Below are 20,101 nucleotides of genomic sequence, written 5' to 3'. Positions count from 1 at the left end.
TCTTTACTTTATGATTATCCTTATTAATGATTAAAATTAAGAGCAGGCTGTGATACAAGATAGATATAAGATGGTGCTAGGTCATGAACTAGTACCTTCTGGTATGTGTAGTCATTGGAATGTAAATTCTCTTAAAATAATTTATTTGATCAAATTTATCCACATTGTCCATGAAGATTGTCATTTCAGTTCATTTGCACTTTTTTAAACATTAAAACAAGCACACATTAAAACAAAAACAAACATACACAAATATTATGAAAATACCTCATACAGTCATGTTGGGTAAGGGATGATACATGCATGTACACACAAAGACAAACATGTCTTTCATTCAGATTGAAAAGAATTGATGAAGGATACATAAGATAATTCACATTGGAATAAATAAATATAGTAAACAAAATATAAAATATATTTAATCAAAGAAAGTCAAATTAAAGTGAGCTGTAGTTTTGCATAATAAATTAGCTAATTTTGGTGGTAAAGATGAAGAGAGTTTTACATCATTCAAGGTGTCTGGGGTCTTTTAAATTGGTATAATTTGAAAATCAATTTGTCATAATTTATCAAAAAAAAACTTTAAAAATTGTGAATCAGAGCACGTGGGTGGCCTAGTTGGTTAAGCCTCTGACTCTTGATTTTGGCTCAGGTCATGATCTCAGGGTCGTGAGATTGAGCCCCACGTTGGGCTCTGTACTGAGCTGGAGCCTACTTAAGATTTTCTCTCTCCTTTTCCCTCTGCCCCTCCCCACTTGTGTTTTCTCTCTCTCTCTGTCAAATAAATAAATAATAAGTAAATAAGTAAATAAAAATAAAAGTTGTGACTATTTTGAATTCACGAATATAGGAAAATCTCTAGTCATGAAAATGCTCATTAAAGCATTACTTAGTAATATTTAGTTGAGAAATGGTTGAATTACTTGAAGTCCAGGCAGACAGTTTAAGGCAGAATGTCAGTTATGAGAGTCCTCTGTCTGACTTGAGCCGACAGTTCTGAGTTCAAGAATTCTTCTCTTTGTATGTAGATACTTTCTCTGCTTTTTTTTTCTTTCTTTATGTTATTTTTTCTTACACAAGAGCTAGGGTCATAGTAAGAAAAAAAAAAGTATTGTAGTCAGATGTAAAAAAAGATGTCCTCAACCTATAATAATGACTTCTTATATTCCATAATGATGGAACTAGCTGAAGGATTTTTAAAACTCATTAGTTGTTTAGAGGATCACAGATCTACCAGTCCTGGCTGATAGCTGTGGTAAGGTAGGTTCCATGTTTGTCCTGGAGGAGTGTACCTCCAGACTCTGTGCAGGTATTTGGAAGTTCTAGTCAAGGAATGATGTGGGAAATCACTGTTTTTGCCCTAGCCCTTTCCCTATCCTCTTCCTCTTTCCTTTCATCCTCCCAAGCACAGAAGGTGTTGCGGGAAGATTAGGAAATTATGTGAAATCCACTTGAGATTCTGCCATGCTGTAAAGAAAGACCAAAATATTCCAGGCGGACAAAAGAGCATCATAGGAAGAAGTGTAAAGGTGTATGGACATCTCTGGGGAGTAGTAATGAGGTGGGAAAGTGGAGGCAAAGATGGGGGTGAGGGGGTCTGTAGAGTGGGAGATTGAGGGGAGGGTTCAGATAGCTCTGTAGCATAGAAGCAGGGAGGAGCCTTGCAGACTGCCTGGTGAACTAGGATGAGGACTGTGGTTTTTATTCTGGGCCAGAAGACAGCAAGAACCATTTTAAGCAGTTTATGACATCATTGTATTTATGTTTTAGGAAGAATTCTAGCCGCACTGTTAATCATTCATGTATATAGCAAAACGCAGTTCCTTTCCCACACCCAACACACTAAGAAACCATTTCCTAGACAGGAAATACTGTATTGCTACTTGAGTTGCTGTTCGTAGAACCCATTATTGTATGTAATTCTGCTCACTATTTTCCATCGAGAACTGTTACTTCCAGCAAAAAATACTCAGCTTATCATCTCAACCATGTATATTCAGACTGCAAACCAAGTCTTTTATGATAATAGGCAGTTGGAAAAGAGCTGGTGTTTCTGGGAAGAAAAAAATGAACAAATAAACATCATTTATGATATGTATAAAGGCAATTAAATCTTCTTAAAGATCAGTGTAGTTGCTGATGGAACAATGCATATCCCATTCCAGATTAAATTTCAGACTATCCCCCCTTGTTATTGCTCTTTGTTACTGCTCTTGGTAGAGGTTTATTTAATTCAGTTGGCTCAAATAACCATCTCTACTAAAATTGAGACTTGCCACTCAGTCACATAATGCAGAGTAGTAAGAACTGGTTTTTAAAAAGTGAGTTGAGAGGTGCCTGGGTGGCTCAGTTGGTTAAGCATCCAACTCTTGGTTTCGACTCAGGTCATGATCTTGGGGGTGTGGGATCGAGTCTTGAGTCAGGCTCTGCACTCAGCATGGAATCTGATTGAGATTCTCCCACTCCCTCTCTCTCTGCCCCTTCCCCTACTCCCCCCCACCAAAATAAATAAACCTAAAAATTTAAAAATTAAAATTAAAAAATTAAAAAGTGAGTTGAACAATTTTAAGACAAGAATAATAATTAGTGCAAGTGCGACTACATACGTATATATGGACAACATATATGCATACAGATATACACACAGAGCTTAACAAAGGAAAAAAGATAGTGAGACAGTCGCATGTGTACTTTGTCAGGTAATGATTTTTTTCATTGCCTTCAAAGTAATGAATAATAAACTTTCAGGTACATATTTTTGCCCAATACTACTTATGAATTTATTTCTTTTTTGAAAATCAAATACTGTAAAAATAAGAATACAATGTGCGTGTGTGTGTATATACATGTTTCAGAATAGTGTGTGTGCGTGTATGTGTGTGTATATATATATATATATATCCTGTATTTCAGAACAGCTTTGTAAATGACTTTCTGTCTTGTTATATATACATACAGCATATACATTAGAATATGCTGTATGCATATATAATAAACACATGCCCTTAGCATCTGATGCTTGTTGTTTTCACAAAATCTGATAATGATTATATGTCATGAAAATATAAGTGACTGTGGAAATAAGCCTCATTTTACAGAAGTGATAAAATCACAGATTAGAAACCCGTATGGATATTTTATTCAGAGGCAACTGTTGCTAATTTTTTTTTAATTTTCAAAACAGCAATGTCTTCACCTCCCTTACACTTTATGTTTTGTTTTATTTCAAGGGGAAATTTTTCACTTAGTGTTAGTAAGAGTCTGGTGCCGTTAAGTCATTGGACTGAAACCAGTGTGCTGTCTATGAGGCAGAAGAGGGTATAACTACTGAACAACATGATTTAGAGACTTTCAGTATGTGGCCATATGTACGATAGAATGGTGACTGGGAAAAACATACGCTGTCTGTGATTACAATTTCATGAGAACCACACATATAGAAGACATTGAAAGAGACAATGCTGAAATGTAGTTAGTGATTATTTTTCTTTGGTGTTAGTGTACAGAATTATTTTTAATTTACTTTCCTGAGTTTTCTACATGTTTACAAAAAGTATACATTTATGCTTCTTTGGTTAATAATATCTAAATAGAAGATAATGTAGTGGTCTTTCACTAAGTATTGAGTTTGCCTTGCTCTTTCCAATTGGGCAGACAATCCAGGGAAATCGGTAGACATTTTAGCCAATACAGGCCTGGTTGTCAGAATATCATGTCCACTTAGCAGTTGCTGTGTTTGATCTCTTTGCTTATACCCTTTGATTATTTTTAAATGAAAACGTCAGCTTCAATTAATTAATTAAAAGTATTAAATTAAGTCATTATATTTACCTACCATAGCACATTTGAAAGAGTCAGGGGAACAGTTGGTCACTATGAGCATGTTTCATTACCAATTGAAATATGAAACTTACCAAGTCTGATTGCATATATTAAGCTCAATTCCACAGAAAGGACCGTAGCTACATGTGTGAGCTGATGGCTCTCAGATATTGGTCAGTCCTTTCCGACTACCTTAGGCTGGTTTAGGCTCCACTTTGCTGTGATCCCATGGCATCCTGAGCTTACCTTGCTTGCTCTGTTATATAATCATTCTCCCTCTGGAATGGGACGTCCTGATTCCTGAGATGCCATTTTATTTGGGAACAAATCCATAGTGCTTGGCTTATGGCACTATGCTAGCACATAAAAGCACTCTACTGATACCCATGGAATGTATGGATATGAGAATGGAGGGATTTTTTTTTTAAGATTTTATTTGTTTATTAGAGAGAGCAAGAGAGAGAGAACATGAGCAGGGGGAGGGGCAGAGGGAGAAGGAGAAGCAGACTCCCTGCTAAGGAGGGAGCCTGACCCCAGGGTCCTGGGATCATGACCTGAGCAGATGCTTAACCAACTGAGCCACCCAGGCACCCCCCAAAATAAGTCTTTTTAAACATTTTTATGTGCTTCTTTTAATTTCTTTTTATGAATTTGTGTATGGTTAATTCAATAAATACTTGATTAGCCATTTAATAGGCCTGAACCATTAACCTAGGAACAATGATTCATTCTTTACCCAGATTTTCTTTTTTTTTTAATTTTATTATTTGAGAGAGAGAGAGACACAGAGAGCATGAGTGGGGCGGGGGGAAGAGCAGAAAGGAGAGGGAGAAGCAGACTCCCTGCTGAGCGGGGAGCCCAACGCTAGGCTCGATCCCAGGACCCCAGGATCACGAGCTGAGCTGAAGGCAGACACCTAATCAACTGAGCCACCTAGGCACCCCTGGAGTGATTTTCTTTATTTTAATTTTTTTTTAATTTTAATTTCAGTGTAATTCACAATGTTATCTTAGTTTCAGGTGTGCAATACAGTGATTCACTAATCCTGTGTATTACTCACAGCTCATCAAGATAAGTGTACTCTTCTTTTTTTTTAATTTTAATTCCAGTATAGTTAGCATACAGTGTTATATTAGGAGAATGGAGGGATTTTTAATTGATGGTTAGATATTAGCATTTTAATTCAATATTTTGAGCATCCATTTAAGGAATTATGGCAGACTCTATTTTAGTAACTGTGGGAACTATAAAAAATCGAAAAACTGTTCTTTATGGACTTTTCCACACAAGTAGGTGACTGGTCAAGAACTGTAAGGATTATCACTCGTTAAAACACATTGCGTTCAGGAGGTGGAGGCTAAGAGTCCTGGACTGAGAGTGTCCAAGTGAGAGTGGACAGCTGTACAAGCTGCTCTGCGTTCTCCTTCCAAGTTCACGGGTCTCCTGAGCACTGCTTCACCGGACCACCAACAGAGCCAGGATGCTGCCCCTGGACAGGGTTATCCCAGCTCTCCACTGAAAATTCTGATCCAGGCAGCAACAGTGCATTCTCATCTCTACCCCTAACCTCCTGCTTTACACAGCACTAGACCCACTGAAGTCTTCTCACTTCTACTCTGTTTCAAAAGCAATTTTTGTGTGTCTAGTATGCCAAGCAGTTTTCCACTCCAGGGACATAGGCCTCTTTGCTTCCAAGTAGCACGTAGTCCAGTGATGACCACTGAAAATCTCAACGCAGTGTGACAAATGCTATGATTACACTGGAACCCTGCCTTCATTAGTGTATGTATAATGTACCTCAAAAGGCATTTCCTCTTTTCTCTCCTCATGGGTCAGAGGGATAGTTTGAACAACTCTTACAGGGCCAAGATAATGGACTAAAGAAAAGGGCTCTTTTACCCACCTCATTTCATTAATGAAGTAAGATTGGATTGATTTACTTAGATGCTGGAATTTATATGGAAAGAGTAAAAACAAATCTTTGTCCACCCCAGGTACTCAAAACCCATGAATCTGTTGGGGCGTCTGGGTGGCTCAGTCAGTTAAGCATCTGACTCTTGATTTCAGCTCAGGTCATGATCTCAGGGTCGTGGGATCGAGCCTGGCATTGGGATCGACGGCTCAGGGGAGTCCGCTTGGGATTCTCTCTCCCTCTGCCTCCACCCCTCCCCCCACGCATGCTCTCTCTGTCTCTCAAATAGCAATAATCGCGCCTTGGATAAACCTCATCGGCTATGATACTGCCACTGTGCAAAGCTCTCTGTCTCTCAAATAAATAAATAAAATCTTCTAAAACAAGCAAGCCTATGAGCCTGCACCACCCATATTGTCTCAGCTACTCATCACTGCCATATTGTATATTCCTTTAGTATCTGTACATGTTTGCTACCAAGTCGTTCTGCCCTTGTTAATATGCAGCTTTGTAAGTGTCCACTTGTCACCTTAATTGAATGTTTTTTGACACCTGTCTTGCCTCCTGCTTTGTGCTGCACATATTATTGGAAAGAAATATTAGATGTGATATTGGACTGTAAAAAGCTGATAATCTGCTGGAAAAGCAGAAGTAACTTAATATGAAACAAGGGAATAAGTAGGCATTACATTAGAAGGGACTGTGTATCGCATAATTGCCAAGGAAGGAATATCGGGAGAGACCAGACTTTATAAACAGTAATCTTAGTAAGGTGGAATTTAATCTTGTCATAAAAGGAATGAGGAAGAACAGGAGAGGCATACAAGAGGGTTGAAGGGAGCGAGCACAGGCTAAGCTGCAGGAGGGCGGGATGGCACAGGACAGTCTCTTGCTGGATCCGAGTGGAGATGGAGGGGGGCGGGCAGGGAAGGGGTGGCTTATAAATCAGGACTTTAGGAGCTGAGACAGAATCTGACAACAGGGAAGGTTTGGACAGGGGACTGGTGTTATGAAAAGGGGAATGCCAGGACTAGCCCTCGGGCATGGGCACGCAGCATCAACTGAGAAGATAAAGAAGGTAGACACAAGAATGTAAAATGAACCAAACTAAAGGCTCACTCATCAGTCATCAGCCCTCCCCGTTCTGGATTCTCTTGAGTCTATAGTTTTAGCTGATGTCCCATCTTCTCTTCTCAGAAGGTCTCCGGGCCTGTCTCTCTCTTTCTGTGTCTCACTCTCCAATCCATGCTCTTTCACTTAAACTCAGAGGCCACAGCACTGCTCTTTCCATCTGGAGAAACACTTGCATCCTTTCCTTCCATCAGTGTAAGGAGAGCTTCCAGAGGCTCTGGAGCTCAGCCTGGATCCGATGCCCACTGTGTTGCTCAAAGACTATGTGAATTTTTTAAAGGTTTATCAACTTCATTGTGTTTCAGGAGTCTAAATTATAAATGAGTGGGGGAACCCTTACCCTGTTTTTAATTAGAAACAGATAAAAAGTGCATTAAAATACATTGTATGAAGTGTTTAAGTCCTCTTAGGGTTAGTGTAACCAGTCATCCCTGAAATAATACCATGTATCATTCACTCAGCCTCCTGTGCACAAGATGAGCAGACCCGTGGTTAAAGGTGGTGAAGGAGAAGGGTCTCCAGGATCATGACTAAGAGGATGGAAACTGTGCTAATAAGTAGCGTATGAAATGCAGGTGGAATAAAAGGCCCAGAGCGATTTTATGCATTTGGGTGCTAATTGAGTTAGAAATTCTTGCCTGATGGAGGAGTTCTGTATGCAGTTGAATATTCAAGTAGCTGTAGAAAGATCTGGGATAATTATATGGGTTTTGGAATTACCTGCATGTAGGTGAGAGTTAAAACCGTAAACAAGGAGATTCCTGAAATGTATCCAGTTAGCATTAAACAAAATCAGGATTTCTGAGAAAGGTCAGCAACACAAGAAGAAAGATACAAACTGTGTCTGTTTGGTCCACAAAACTTTAACAAATTAATTTGTTTCCAACTGAAAAGTCAGTAGATTGTACATAAAATTTTGGATTTCTGACCTCTCTGGAAAATTACAAAACCCTTATTACAATGAATCAGAATTTCCTCATGGCAACAGTTGACTGGAGCTTAGGAAGTAGCCCCCAGTTAAAAAAGCTCTGTTCTCTCTAGTTGGGTCTCAGAAACCCTGAGACCTACTGCCCATGTATTTATATCCCATCTAGGCCTTGCAGACTTTTGACTTTGTGGACCCTGAGAAGAACAAGCAAAGAGCAGTTTCTCAGTTGCCATGAAAGGATACACATCCATGGCCTATGCTTCAGATTGGCATGGGCAGTAGGAACTGAAGTGTCCTTGATTAGGGCGGAGACTTCGGCTCAAAGATCATGTGATCAGGCAATCTCTCCAGCACCTCAGCTCCTTGAGGGTGGTTCTCCTGTGGGGTGCTATGTTGTATTTTCTATATCATGGGAAATATTGGTTGCATCTGTGCCCAATAATGACTAAATGACCTTAGTTTTGATGTGTGCAATTTAAATAGAGGAACTTTACTATTCCATTATATGGATTTCTGTTTGAAATGACCTTTAAACTCAAAATTCCTTTTCTTAAAAATGTACCTGCATTTTTTTTTTTTTTACTGACAATATTGCCATTTCTTAGATGTTTTATAGCTTGGTGTTTAGTGCTCTTGAAAATGGTTTCTGCCACTTCCTAGACATTATGGCCTGAGGCAGGTTTCTGAACTCCTCTGAGCCTCCGTGTCCCTGATCTACAACACAGGGACTGTAGTAGGAACCTGAAGGGCACGCCGTGAGTCTTGAGGGAGATCTTAACCTGCAAGGTGCCTGGCGTAAAGCCTGCACGTGCGTTGACCCAACCATGGCTGTGACAACTTTGCCCCTTGCCCAGGGCCCCTGAGCCGGAAAGTGGGCTCATACCCACACCTTCCGAGTCCAGACTCCATATGCTGTTGTCCCTATTTCACCAAAGATTACTTATACATGCTTAAGAGTTGCTGCTATTTAGTATCTCTGATTCTGACAGCCCCCAAATGTCCCTGGTTTCCCCTGTGGGCTTATTATGTAATGTATGGGAAATTCTCTTTTGGACTGGCTGCATGATTCTGAAAATAAAACATTGTCAGTTATATTCTAGGTATGGAGGAATGTCAGAAAATTTTTTGAAAGTTCATTAGAAGGTAAAATCTATAGAGCTTGCCCTGATATTTTATTAAATGATTTTTGGGTGTGTACTTTTGGGGTGGACCTTGACAAATATAGAAAACTTTGTCTACATACCTATGATAATAAGACCTCATATATGTGTAGTACTTCACAGTGTTTCAGAAATGAGGCATTGGGGCGCCTGGGTGGCTCAGTTGGTTAAGTGTTCAACTCTTGATTTCAGCTCAGGTCATGATCTCAGGGTCATGAGATCAAACCCCATGTGGGGCTCTGCGCTGCTGGGCATGGGGCCTGCTTGAGATTCTCTCTCTCCCTCTTCCTCTCCCCCTTCCCCCATTCACGCTCACTCTGTCTCTCAAAAAAATATATATATGTGTGTGTATGATATGTATATGTATATATGATATATATAATGTTATATATATTATATATATCATTGATATATGTTGATATATATTGATAATTGATATATATTGATAAATGATATATATCATATATGTATATGATGTATATGATGAGGCATTGAGAAATTAGTTGATATATAGGGCTTCTGACAAGTATATTGACAGTTAAAACTGCAACTTGCATCTTTTTCTTAAATATTCACAGTCAAATATAGGAGTCTTATATTTAAATACTCTCTAAAATAATGATATCAGAGACTTAGAAAATAAATTATCTTTAATTTTCTTTAGAACCCAAAATAGAACAGGGGGAATTAACCTCTCCCTAGGAAATTAACTGCTTAAAAGTAAACTAAAATGTTAGTATTTGAATTAAACCATGCAAAGAACGTTTAGTGTACATGTACAATTTGTGACTTGGAAGCAAAAGCCAGTATTTGAAGGGGAAAGGCAGTGTAAAGACCTGTCATAGGGCTGATAAATGACGGCCCCGCAGTAAGTGTCAAGTGCAAGAACGTACATTAAAAATTTCATTGCTTTTACTTTAGGAGGAAAGGCTAGGTAAAATTGAACTAGGAATTGTGGAAATTACATTTTTTGACAAAGGAAAATACTGTGAAGGACATTGTAAAATTTCCGTGGGAATCGCAGGGGTGAGTCTCGTCCTGGCTTTGTGCCCTTTCACAGATCATTGGCGGCTTGAGCGGAGGCTGCGCTGTGTCGCCTGGCCGGGCCACGCGCCACTGCCGTCAGAGCTTGCCAGCCACGTCGTCCCCTGCAGTGACCCTCACCGTCACGCACAGGAAACCGTGCCAGTGGCCATGGGGAGACGTTGGCCTTGCCTTACTTACGATCTAATTCTCACACTTTTACTTACAGCTTAGCTATCGCAGTAAACTAACCCTATTTACATAAACTGTTCTCCATAAACTCAAATCTTGAGGAAAAAAAAAACTAGCATGTACTCGGGGTGGGTTAGAGAAGCAGGGGTCTGTGGTGCTGACTTGGAGCATCGTCTACAGACCTCAGAGCTGAGTGTCCTCGTCCACCCCTGGGCAGCTCTGCCTCACGCGTGTGCGGGAAAGCTCCAAACACTGGCTTTTAACTACCAAGTGTATTTGTAATCTATTAAAAGCAAAGCAGACGATTTAAGAATACAAACAGAGCAGCTTCCCAATGAAGAGGATAAAACACAAATACCTTCTTCTCGCTCTTCATCAGTTCGGTTGTTATTAGGTGATCCCCCTCATGGAATGTCTCATAGTATAAAACGTTCATGTTTATTAAAGACGGATAATGTTCATGAAATGGACATTTTAAGGCAACAAGGAACACCATTTGTGAACATGTGGATAGTATAATGTCCTGTTTCCCAAATAATTTCTTGCTCTTTTCATTTTCTCTCTCAAGAATGCTTTGCCTTGGGCGCCTAGGTGGCTTAGTTGGTTAAGCGACTGCCTTCGGCTCAGGTCATGATCCTGGAGTCCCGGGATCGAGTCCCACATCGGGCTCCCTGCTCAGCAGGGGGTCTGCTTCTCCCTCTGCCCTCTTCCCTCTCGTGCTCTCTGTCTCTCATTCTCTCTCTCTCTAATAAATAAATAAAAAATCTTTAAAAAAAAAAAAAAGAATGCTTTGCCATTTTACATTTTGTTCAAGATCAGCCTCTTTTCAACTTCAGGTGACTTTTTATTCAGAGTCTCATTTACTTTCCTTACCCCACCTGACACCCATACCAAATCAAAACCTCCTCTATGTTCATCCTTTCTCTTAGATACAATGCACAGGGACCTGCACACTGTCAGGGCTGACATGGTAAAGCCTGTCCCCTCCACTTTCCCTAGCAGCCCCCGGCTTCCCGAACCCATAGTCTATAAAGTCTAGCCTCATTTAGTGTGTGCCATATGGTGATGCTTCCCCACGGTTGTGACAATGTCATTGTAAACATATGCCTTGGAAAAGGATGCTTATTTAATCCATGAGCTCTTTGCAAAGAGAAATCTTAAAACAATGACACGGGATGACAGTATCTCTCAACGGTGATTCGTTTCAAGTAAACCGCCGAGATGCTCAGGTCTAAGTGCACTTGTCTAGAATTGAATCGGTGCCCTATCTGTCATGACTGTCAAGCCACGCGGTTCCCCTCAGTGTGATGTGTTTGGATTTGACCACACAGCCGTTTGGTTTCTTGACTTTTCAGTTGGTTATCATAGGACAGAGGCCTCAGCATGTATTTACTATAAAATGGCGGTATGATTTTTTTTTTTAAATCTAAAATCTTAAGTATAGAGATAGAGAAGAATTTAGAACATTTTTAAGATTAAAACTCTACAAAATGCTGTTTAATTTTGGTATTTGTACTCCACATTATTGTTGAGAATATCATCAACCATTTGAAAATATTTCCCACGAAACTAGATCATCTTAATGGTACGAGGTATGAATAGAAGCTTTGTGGCCCTTAACACTAGAAATGGAAATACATAATTAATTTTAGTGCATTTCATGATATTAACAATAGAATGCAATGCCTCTCACATTTAAACAATCCTTTTGCTTACAACAGTATTATATAAAATTTTATTGAAATTTCTATTTTAAAAGTAATGCTTTTAAATTGGATTGAATTTCTCTGGGGACTAGGAATCCCTGGATTTTGTGTATATTATGTAATATGAATCATGTCAAAAAACATTTGCATTTGTTAACACAATTATTTATAAATATTTACTGAATATCTATCTAATGCATCATACTGTCCTAGGCACTATCAAGGATTTAAAGAAAAGCCAGGTAAATGCTCTGCCCTCATCAAGTTTTAAGTCTACAAGGAGGAATACATGTACATAGATGGCCATTCTACTAGATGCTGGTGGATGCCACAATGTGCCTTGCAGCTCCTAAGGATGGAAAAGTTCCTAGCCAGGAACATATGGCATTGGATCTTAAACCTAGGCAGATATTTTAACACCTTGTGTTTGACAGTCATTATAGCATATTGTTATTCTACAAGGTAGGCTAAAAAAAAATGCAATTTGATATGATGATTCTTAAAACCTAACCCATATGATGGGCACCGACCTGGGTGGCTCAGTTGGTTAAGTGTCTGCCTTCTGCTCAGGTCATATCTTGGGATCCTGGGATGATAGAGCCCCACGTCAGGCTCCCTGCTCAGTGGGGAGTCTGCTTCTGCCTCTGCCTGTGAGCCTCCCCCAGCTCTCACTCTCTCAAATAAATAAATAATATCTTAAAAAAAAAAAACTAACCCCTATGAGAATGATCATGAAGGAAGATGGTTCATCACCAGTGAAATACTGGTTGCAATTCACATGGACATCTGAGATTCTGAATGCTTACAATGGTGTATTTTTGCTACCCAGATGTCACATAAGTTTGAACTCATTTCACTGAGCGCCTGATAGATGATATAGGTTGCTTGTTTCTGAGAGAACTAGAGTGGTTTTATGCAGGAGTGAAAGTGTGAAGTTCTTCCCCCAAAGCAATGCTGAGGCTTGCTTCGGAGCAGGAACGGAAGCCGTGCGATATTGGGGGTGATTAATATGCCACCAAAGGCTGCAGGGTGGTCATGCTGACAGGGACAGCAGGAGCCGTGGAGGAAGAGCCAGGTCAGGAACTTTGTGATCCCTGTGGGCTCAGGGCCAGGGCTGTCCACACACACGCCCGAGCAGCAGGCTGTATCTGCAGCTACCCTGAATCGGCCAAACACCTGTTGCTCTAAATCATCCTATTTAATTCCATAAATAACACACAGTCATTTTTAAACATATAAGTTCAGAGTAACAATATTATCAAATAGTTTTTCAGGAATCTGCACCTTAGAGGATGGGTTTTTTTCTCCATATTTTCTTGGTGCATATCATCTGTTCCCCTTTTTAAATAGTATCTGGATTATTTAGCCTGTCTTTTTATTAAACATCACTCATTCTTCATTTACCCGATTACTTCGAAGTCTCTTTGTTGATCTCTGACTTTCACACTGTCACCTCCGTGGATCTCTTAAGTTCATGTTCTTCTTTCGCCGTACCTCTGCCCTGTGAGGGGATTGCTTTCTCTCTTTACCCATCTTTCTGTAGGTTATTAAAACTCACTCTCTTTTTCTTTCTCTGACGTTCCCAGAATAACATTCGTCATTCCTTTCCCTTCTTGATCACCTTTTACCTTGTTTGTCAGTGAAGTGGCCCACTTATCCTTTCTGTTCCCTGTTCTCAGTTTGCAAATCAGCATAGTGCACATAGTAGTTAATTAGCAAGTATTTACATAAATACTCAATATTCCACGAACGTGTCTGCATTTTCTCTGAAAACAATAAACCAGCGAGAAATCAAATAAATCACCATAAATAAAGCAGGAAGTGCATCTTGGCTCCCTCTTACTTGGAAAGGGAGTACTTACTGAATCACACTAACTCCCTGGGGAGAAGGGAATATTTATGCTATGCCAACCCTAATTCAGTGTTCATTCTCTTCTCACTCCCGAATCCAAAACTTGTGCATTCATTAAGTCCACTGATTCCACTTTTGAAGAAAAGTTAAAAAAAAAAGTTTACTAAGGGGATGAGTACCTGAACAAGTACAGAATATGTTTTCAATATTTGATTGAAGCAGACATTATTAGTTTCATGGATGAAGTATACTTATGGCAATGTTTGAACAGTTGTTGTGGAAGGGACCCCAGGCCTCTGGCCCCATGAGGATTTCAGCACCACAGTCCTGCACCTTCCGTGGGGCCAGCCTCAGTCTTTTCTGGGCTTTATAGTATTTATCATAGTAAGTTCAAAGAGTCTTAATCTTAGAAAAGTTGAGGACATCTTAAACATTCAATGTATTTTACTTCAAAATCATAGTGTATGTTTTTAATTTACAATGGTAATGCCATCGTATTATTATTCACATTTAAACTATAACCATGATCATCATAGGCTGTTAAACTGAAAGGTACCTATAAATCAGGTAGTTCCTGTCACCGAAAAAGGCAAAGGGCTCTCCTAAATTCACACCGTGCCCTTCTGATACAGCTGGGGCTATGAATCCACATCTCCTTAATCCGAAGCCAAACTTCTACTGTTCCATAGTAACCTTGCTAATACAAAGAGAGCAAAGGATCATAGAGTTTGAAGAAAGCAATCAAGATGATGTTTTCCACATAATCTTCAATTTACAGACTGCATCTTAATTTTCACTTAAATACGAAAAAGAAAACGAGTACACGTTTCCTATATCCTCATACTACTTACATCTCACGCGGGAGGTGCCATCACTTGCTAAATTCCATTACCAGGTACTACGGGTATTAAAAATGTTTAGCATTTCATAGAGATTTAAAAAAAAATCAGGGGCACCTGGGGGGCTCAGTCGGTTAAGTGTCTGCCTTGGGCTCAGGTCATGATCTCGGGGTCCTGGGATCGAGCCCCGTGTCTAGCTCCCTGCTCAGCGGGGAGCCTGCTTCTCCTCCTCCCTGCTTGTGCTGTCACTCTTTCTGTCTCTCTCTCAAATAAATAAATTCTTTAAAAAGATCATTAGAATTATTGCAATAAATGATTAATGAAGAATATAGGTAGATAATTTTTTATTATTTTGAGAGCATCAACATTTATATTAATCAAATAACTACATTTTAGCTTTTCAGAAATAATCTGGGGTTTATTTCTGACCAAGAGTTTCATGGAGATGTTTCCCTAACATTCAGAAAAAGAAAGTAAAGAGACGACATTTTCTGAGTTAAGAAGTTGGGTGTTTCATAATAATTTCAAACCCACAAAAATGAAAAAAAAAATTTTTTCCTTGTATTCTGTGAATTCCTTACCAACACGTTCACACTTGTTGCTTTATTTTGACAAATCTTTCTAATTACCACAGTAATGTGCCTGTAACAGGCAATTTGAAAACTACAGTTATAACAAACAAAACAATTAAAATCACAGTAGTCTTACTACCAAATAATAAAAATGTACATACTGGTTTTACTTATTTTAAAAATATTCATAATATTTATTGTGTTATTTAGGATTAACATTTTATTTTAGGCATTATCCCAATAAATATTATTCAGAAATACTATTTTAATGACCACATAATAATTTAGTTTATGGATGATCATTTATTTAGTGATTTTGTTTTTAAATGTTTAATTTTTTTCTAGTATTTAATAATTATAAGTAACACTTTGACCATATTTCTACTTATTTCCTTTGGATGTTTCCATCCATAACTAAAAGCCTGTACCTCCCACTCCCCTTCATCCACTTTGCTCATCCTCTAACCTCTCTTCCCTCTGGCAACCATCAGTTTGTTCTCTGTATTTATGGGTCTATTTCTGCTTTTTGTTTTTTCATTTATTTTGCATTTTTAGATTCCATATATAAGTGAAACCATATGGCATTTGTTTTTCTCTATCTGACTTATTTTACTTAGCATAATACCTTCTAGGCCCATCCATGTTGTTGCAAATGATAAGATCTCATTCTTTTTATGACTGAGTAATAGTCCATTGTGTGTGTGTGTATATATATATACACACACACCACATCTTCTTTATCCATTCATCAGTTGATGGACACTTGGGCTGCTAACACATCCTAGCTGTTATAAGTAATGCTGCAATAAACATAAGAGTGCATGTATCTTTTCAAATTAGTGTTTTTGTTTCCTTTGGGTAAGTACCTGGTAGAATTACTAGATTGTATGGTATTTCTATTTTTAATTTTTTGAGAAACCTCCATACTGTTGGAGCATGCATATTGTAAAAGTTCTCAATATATACTGTGAAATTGCTTTCTGCATAAACATACATGGCTCTCAGTGTGTGCTGATGCTCTTTTCATCACAATGTATATTAATTTCTTCTCAATTAGGTAGATGACTAGTGATAGCTAATTATTTTCATTTTGTTTTGCTTTCTCTATTTCTTAAAATTACATTTGTTTTGCTTAATTTTTACTTTTCTATTCATTTAACATGTAAAAATAAATTAGATTAAATTGATGTTTTGAAGCTTCAAACAGAGCATGTTTTATAACATTATTCTTATCCTAATTATTATTTTTATGTCAGATCACTATGTTTAGAATCATGGAGCATTGCTTTATAAGTTTTTAATAAGCCCTTCCGAAAGTTTACGAGAGTATTTCCCTGATATCTGTCATGATAACATTGACGACAGTAAAAGTAGAATAAAACAGAACTTTGATTTATCATTTAAGTCTAGAGCTTTATTAACATTTAATGAGTAAGTGATATAGAATAATTATTCCCTATGTTTAATACAATTCTGAAATTAGTAACTATATTAACTTTCTATCTGAGAGTTAGAGAATTTAGATCTCGCAGTTTAACCTAAATTGTTCTATAATATTAGCCTTTTTCTCTCAACTCACCTTAGCCATTATTCTCCCTTCTGATGTTACTTTCCAGCTCAGTCTGGTCACTGATGTTCGTTATAGCAGTTACTTGAGCAGAAAATTGAGAAGAATTTTTCTGCTTAATGACTCAGCTAAGACTAGTATAGAGAGCGTTTAAATGGCAACAGACTTGGCAGGAAATACATCTCTGATTTGGGGTTTTGTTTTTTTTAATTTCCAAAGAATCCTTGAGTATAACAAGATCGATCATATCTCACAAGCGTAGGTGCTACCGTGTAATATCACTTTGTGTCACTCGCGTTTTGGTCACGTGATTCCCGAGGGTCCCATGCTGATGTCACTCACCAGTTTTAATTCAGCCCAAGTCAGGTTCGTCTCCTGTCCGTCCATGCTTCAGTGCCTCCAGTCCATGTGTGTTACTAGGCCACCAAGCAGTGTTGCCTGTAGTCTCTCTATTTCAAGACAGAAAACTGCTCTCTACAACCTTCTGTGCTCTCACAGGAGCTCACATTGAGCAAGGAGGAGTAGCGGCCGGCAAGCTGAGAACACAGTGGCGTTAAACTAAGTCACCTGTCTCTCTTGATGGAAACCCGTTATTCATGAAACTACCCTGTGGACTCCAGCTCTGTTAAACATTAGAGTGACTTGGATCCATGTAGTTGGGTCACATCTAACACTCCTTGGAACGTTCAAGGGTGACCTTGGTTCCTGATTGGGAGCCTAAACCTTGACTCATGTGAAGCCTCAAAGGTACTTAACTAGTATATACTATCAACTTCTTAATTTTTATGCAAAATTTCCAAAATTGTATGGCCCTGGAAGCCCTTTGTACCTGTTTACCCCTTCCTCCAAAGTTGCAGAAAAAAAGAAAAAAACCCAAAAACCCCAGATGTGTCTAAATCGATCAAGACTGTATGTCCTAGGTGTTGAGGTTGGGCTTTCTGTTGGACATACTAACTTTGTATAATATCATTGAAAAAGATGCATCTAGCTTACTCTCTTGTAATCCTGATGCAAAGCCACACATTTTATAACTATTCAGGTAATTTGCTTGAATTAAAGTACAACATCGTATATTTCTTCCTCTGATTTTTGTTTTGGATATATGTCACATTTCAATGCAATATGTTTGCCATATTTACCGTGTTACCTGCTTCTTGCTTTCTGAAAATATGGTGGTCAACATTCAGGGTGGTTCAACATTCATCCATCTTGAATAGGAACATGAACAAAGCTAAGATCCTATAGGATTCTTGACAAACTCTTCCCTTTAGGAAAGTTGACCTCTTTCAACTGCCAGCACATCTAGGCCCAGTTATTTCACCAGTTAGAAAGCTCTTGTCTCTTCTGTTTTGATTCCATGTTTCCTTATGGTTTATTCAGGGACTTCCAAGACGTGCTGCCATATGCTTTACTGAGGTACTGATGTCCTAGGTGCTCCTCATTTACCTGGTTTCCTCCAGTGGTAGTGGCGGGAGTCATCCTCATCCTAGTATCATCGTCGTCATAGTGCTCATACTAATGGCAGCCATAGGAGTGGAAACCACAGTATGTTAGATGCAACTATTTCAGCCATCGTTTAACTGAGTCACCGATATGGTTGTATCAGATACAGAAATAAGTATGTGAAGAGCTCCGCACGTAAAGATTTTCAAAGGAAATTACTGAGAAGCTGGTTTTAAAACTACTCACCTACTTCAAGGAGAGGAAAAGAGACTATGATGAGAAGAGATGCCCGAGATTTGTTTTGGAGGAAATGACTGCCATGCTGCGAGATCCCATGTCCCCCACTTCTCCCTCAGAGCTCCATCAAGCTTGCTGGTCTCTAATGGTTGAGTCTAACTTTTTATCCTTTTAGAACATCAAAATCTTATTCACATCATTGAGAAGGCTATTTCCAGGAAATATGTTAAGAGCACATTGGGATAAGAGAAATTTAAGATAAAGACATTTTATTTATGCTGACTGTTGGAAACTGGCAGCCCCTAAGCCCTGAATCATATGTTACGGGCAGTAATTTTCCTAGGTGAAGAGAGTGAACGCTGGCCTCGGTCTCTGTCCTAGTGGATCAATAGCAAGGTGTGGTGAGTGAGAAGCGGGTCATTGTTCCTAGAGACCCTCTTAACAAGCCCTAAGTAGATGTGGGGCGTGAGGCTTAAGCCGTGGTGGCCCCCAGGGGAAACGAACTCCCAGCTGAAGACCGACCCCCCACCACCAGCCCAAGAGTTTCTGCTGCTGCAGGGCCGAGGGAAGGAGGGTGGCCAGTTGGAAGAACTGGACTGCAGCAAGCCCACCTCACACACTCTTTTCAGCACCTGAGTAACTCACGGAAGCTCCCCGTTCAAAGAATAAGAAGATGGCAACAGCATCCATTTAAACAGGATAGGAAAACAAAAGACAACATTATTTCAGGACAAATGACAGGAATGGATGGAACTGCCTAGATTCAGAGGTGAAAAGCATAAAAAAAAAAGCAGTGAAGAGTATCATGGTGATGCTGTGGAATTTCTCTTAAAAATGATGAAAAGGAATATAGCATGAAAAATACTAGTAAGGAGTATGCATTTAAATGTGTATCCTAAGAAATTGAGGGGAGGGGGGAGCAGGTTTCTGAACTTGTAAGAAAATTAAAGAGACCATGAGTTCTATGAAATGAATCAAAGGAATAAAGAAAGAAGAAACCTCGAAAGATTACAAGGAGCTGGCAAAATCGAGGCAAGCATTTGATGAGAAAAGTGAAATTATTTCAAAATCCAAACCTGCATTAGCAATATCAATGAATAGAATTAGCATTTTTTAAAAAGCCAAGTAAAATATCAGGAGGATAGAATTGAGAAAATAGCACCCAGTGTAGAGCTACAGAACCAGAACCCAGGTAAGGAGAGATTAGATGTTCTAGCTATTGAACATAATGTTGGTCAAATATATAAATAATTACCACTTCTGAAGAAAGGAAAACTGGAGCAGAAGAAAATGCAAAAATGAATACAAGAAGGCTTATCTGGAATAACATTCACTTGAAGCTCTGTACAGAAAGAGCTCTTTATATTCTAAGAAAATGCATTTCAGTAAACAAAGTTTTATCAAATCCTTAAACTTGGTAGGAAACATGTTATTGAAAAGTCTGGAGGTAGATATAATTATTTAAATAACAATTAGTCATGAAGCTCTAATTATTGTTGAGAAATGGAAGCAGGTGTAATTCTTTTTTTTTTTTTTAAGATTTTATTTATTTATTTGAGAGAGAGAATGAGACAGAGAGAGAGAGCATGAGAGGGGGGAGGATCAGAGGGAGAAGCAGACCCCCTGCTGAGCAAGGAGCCCGATATGGGACTCGATCCCGGGACTCCAGGATCATGACCTGAGCCGAAGGCAGTTGCTTAACCAACTGAGCCACCCA

The 20,101-nt window shown here is 38.9% G+C and overlaps 1 protein-coding gene and 1 pseudogene across 1 annotated transcript in view; one reads left to right on the top strand and one right to left on the bottom strand.

Annotated features, from left to right (window-relative positions):
* Window positions 1-20,101, top strand: part of GRIA4 (glutamate ionotropic receptor AMPA type subunit 4) — a 345,999-nt gene that overhangs the window by 15,515 nt on the left and 310,383 nt on the right. The gene's annotated exons all lie outside the window — the stretch shown is intronic.
* LOC145716365 (U4 spliceosomal RNA) lies at window positions 6,014-6,080 on the bottom strand (annotated as a pseudogene).

Source organism: Leptonychotes weddellii, chromosome 11 (assembly GCF_054177405.1).
Source record: "Leptonychotes weddellii isolate Sample4059 chromosome 11, ASM5417740v2, whole genome shotgun sequence".
NCBI classification, from domain to species: Eukaryota; Metazoa; Chordata; class Mammalia; order Carnivora; family Phocidae; genus Leptonychotes; species Leptonychotes weddellii.
Note: the sequence above shows the minus strand (reverse complement) of the source record. Positions and strands in the feature narration are given on the sequence as shown.